Here is a 4,144-nt window from a genome sequence, read left to right on the forward strand (position 1 = left end):
ACTCACACGGCCGCCCAGTCTCTCCCTTCCATCAACCTCAGCCGTCTGAGGCTTGAGGGCCCGCCGGGCAACTCCCTTGGACCCCAGTTATCCAGGGAGGCCTCGCGCAACGTCGCCCTGTTTCTGGAAGGCCCCGTACGGAGCGCCCCGACAGCGTTTCGTTCGGTCTCCGCAACGCTGCGGCGACCGCTGGCCACCTTCTGGCACTACGTATGGTTCAGCCGCCCACGGACAGCGAGTTCTGGGGACTGATTGAGCATGATACGGAGACTCTCTACGGACTCCTCAACGAGGAGCCAGGATCGTTCTCCAGCTCGGACTCCAGTAGGGGGAGCCACCACCCTTCCCGGGAATGCTTCATGGCGCAGACCCCCGAGGGGCACGTCGAAAGTGTCTCCGGGGAAGAGGTCACCCCGACAAACAACCCTGAACGGCAGATCTGGGGAAGAGACGACAGCCCCATCTCGCCTAAGGATGGAGCAGCTGAGGGCCTGTCAGCTAGAGATCGATGAGGTCGGGCAAGGGCTCGTCCGGGAGTACGCGGACATCAATCGCGAGATTGAACGCCGCAAAGACGGGGGGGCGCGCACACGCCACGGCTCGCACCGTACACCAAAGGATCCTCACCGACTGACGGGACCCTTCCTCACTTTCGCTCGGGCGAGCCAAAACATCGCCGCAGCAACCGCCTTGCTGCATGGCCTACCAGAGGCCGCGACGTCCAAGGATCGCTGTGCCCAGTCGAGAAATTCACATGTTGCTCGAGCGTGCGGCGGACGCAGTAGGCGGAAGTTCACTATCTCGACGACTGTGAACCCGACACCAGCCAGCGCACGCCCTCAGTGCGTCCCACCAAGGATGCGTCCGTTCACCAAACACCGCCAGGCGGCAGGCAGCCCTCCGACCGTCCCAGGTGCATCAACGCCTCGGCCATGACCACGACGTACGCAGCATCATCGACGCTCGCAAGGCGCATCCACGGCGACCATGGAGAGGCAGCACGCCACGGCTACCATCCCTGATGTGGTGGACGCTACGACAGCAACGAGGACCGAAGCCCAAGCCCTGGCCTGCCAGGCCCTCAGGCCTTTGGCTGACACATCCTCAACGCTGCGTTCCCACTAAGGTATCGACCACCTACCAACATCCCTAAATATTCTGGCGAAACAAATCCCGGGCTTTGGCTCGAAGACTATCGACTTGCATGTCAGGCCGGTGGTGCGAGTGATGACGATTTCATTATTCGCAATCTCCCGCTGTTCTTGGCCGATTCGGCACGAGCGTGGCTGGAGCACCTACCGTCCAACGCCATTCAAAGTTGGGCGGATCTGACGGAGATCTTCGTGGGCAACTTCCAGGGCACGTACAAACGCCCCGGAAACCCATGGGACCTCAAGAACTGTCGCCAGAAGGCCGATGAAACCCTCCGCGGGTACATCCGGCGCTTCTCTCGGCAGTGCAACGAGCTCCCTAACGTCGCCGACGCCGACGTGATAGGAGCCTTCCTATCCGGGACAACCTACGAATCCCTGGTCCACAAGCTAGGACGCAGGGGTCCTGCGACTACCAAGGAACTCCTAGACATCGCCACCAGTCACGCCTCTAGAGAGGAGGTGGTCGGAGCCATCTTCGACCGCTCCGACGGAAAGACGAGGCGGGACGAGGACGCCGGCGAAGGCGCCTCCAACCGTCCCGCCAAAAGGAAAAATAAGAAGCAACGGCGCGACAACTCGCTCGTGGCCACTGCCGACCGCAAAGGTGGCTGGAAGCCCATGGAGGGCACTCTGAACCACTTCGAGAAAATGCTTGAGGGGCCATGCCCAAACCACGCCTTCCCAGCCAAGCATCTATACAAGGATTGCGGCCTCATGCGTAAATACTTGTCCGGGGGCCTTAACAAAGGGGAGCAGGGGAAGGAGCCTATTCCCGCCATAGACGACGTAGAGGAGAAGGACGACGCCTTCCCAACATCGACCGGTGCCCTCATGATCTTCAGAGGATCAACGGCCTACGACTCCAAGCGCCGCCTAGAAGGTCACGCGCCAGCGAGGTCTATACAGCCGGACTGGCCACGCCTACCTTCCTCCGGTGGTTGGAATCTGCCATAACCTTTGACCGGACCGACCATCCGGATGTCGTCCCACACCCGAGAAGGTACCCGCTTGTCATCAATCCGATCGTCGGTCCAAAGTGGCTCACGAAAGTACTGATGGACGGAGGCAGCGGCCTCAACATCATGTACTGCCAAGACGCTCGACGAGATGGGCATCGACCGAACGAACCTCTGTCCCATCCGAGCGCCTTTCCATGGCGTCGTGCCTGGTAGGCAAGCCGTGCCACTAGGGCAGATCGATCTGCCCGTCACTTTCGGGGATCGGTCCAATTACCGACTGAGACCCTCACCTTCGACGTAGTGGGGTTCCCGGGGACTTTCCACGCCATCCTAGGACGACCATGCTACGCAAAGTTCATGGCCGTCCCCAATTATACGTACCTTAAGCTGAAGATGTCGGGCCCCCGCGGGGTCATCACCATCGGCACCTCCTTCCAGTCGCGCTTACGAGTGCGAAGTCGAATGCTGCGGACACGCATCCAGCAGTCATCGCCTCCGAAGAGCTCGCCACCCTCAGGGAGGAGGTCATTGAAGAAGCACCCGACGTGAAGAGGTCGTCCGGGTCGTTCGAATCGGCGAAAGGACCCAAGGAGGTCCCCTTGGACCCCAGCAACTCCGAGGGCAAAAAAGTCCTGTATCGGGACCGCGCTCTCCTCCGAATAGGAAAGCGCGCTCGTTGACTTCCTCCGCGATAACAAAGACATCTTTGCGTGGAAACCCTCGGATATGCCGGGCATCCCGAGGGAGGTCGCCGAGCATACTCTCCAGATCCTCCCGGGCTCCAAGCCAGTGAAGCAACGCCTGCGCCGCTTCGACGAGGAAAAACGCCGAGCCATCGGTGAAGAGATAGCAAAATTGTTAGCTGCTGGGTTCATCAGGGAAGTACACCACCCAGAGTGGTTAGCAAATCCTGTTCTTGTGCGAAAAAAGAGCGGGAAATGGAGAATGTGTGTCGATTACACAGGCCTCAACAAGGCGTGTCCAAAGGATCCGTTTCCTTTGCCACTGAATAGACCAAATAGTCGATTCCACCTCGGGGTGCGAAACCCTCTGTTTCCTTGACGCATACTCTGGTTACCACCAGATCACGATGAAAGAGTCCGACCAGCTCGCGACATCTTTTATCACCCCCTTCGGATCGTTCTGCTACATTTCAATGCCGTTCGGTCTGAAGAACGCTGGGGCAACTTACCAGCGCTGTATGCTCAATTGCTTCGGAGACCTCATCGGGCGGACCGTAGAGGCCTACGTCGACGACATCGTAGTCAAGTCCAAGCGAGCTGACCACCTTGTCGCCGATCTTGAAAAAACCTTTGCGAAACTCTGGGCAAACGACATCAAACTCAATCCCTGAAAAATGTGTTTTCGGGGTTCCGAGGGGCATGCTGCTCGGCTTCATTGTTTCGAGCGGCATCGAAGCCAACCCAGAAAAAATATCAGCCATTACAAAGATGGGCCCGATCCAAAACATAAAGGGGGTTCAGCGGATCACAGGGTGCCTTGCCGCCCTCAGCCGATTCATTTCGTGCCTCGGCGAACGAGGACTCCCCCTTTATCGACTCCTGAAGAAATCCGACCGCTTTGAGTGGACAGCCGAGGCTCAGGAAGCGCTTGACATGGTTAAGCAATTTCTAACTAAACCCCTGGTTCTGGTCCCTCCAAGCAACGGAGAATCCCTCCTCCTATATATCAGCGGCCACCACACAAGTGGTTAGCGCCGCCTTAGTAGTAGAGCGGAAGAAGAGGGGCACACCTTCAGGGTGCAGCAGCCCTATATATTTCATCAGTGAGGTATTATCCGACTCCAAAACCCGCTACTCCCAAATCCAGAAACTCCTATACACCGTCCTCATCACCAAGAGGAAGCTACGCCACTACTTCGAGTCACACCCTGTGACAGTAGTGACATCGTTCCCCCTCGGCTGAGGTCGTCCGTAGCCAGGACGCTATGGGAAGAACCGCAAAGTGGGCACTTGAGCTGATGGATCAGGGCATTTCTTATGCCCCCCTGAACAGCGATCAAATCTCAGG

This window comes from Miscanthus floridulus, chromosome 9 (assembly GCF_019320115.1).
Source record: "Miscanthus floridulus cultivar M001 chromosome 9, ASM1932011v1, whole genome shotgun sequence".
Classification (NCBI taxonomy): Eukaryota; Viridiplantae; Streptophyta; class Magnoliopsida; order Poales; family Poaceae; genus Miscanthus; species Miscanthus floridulus.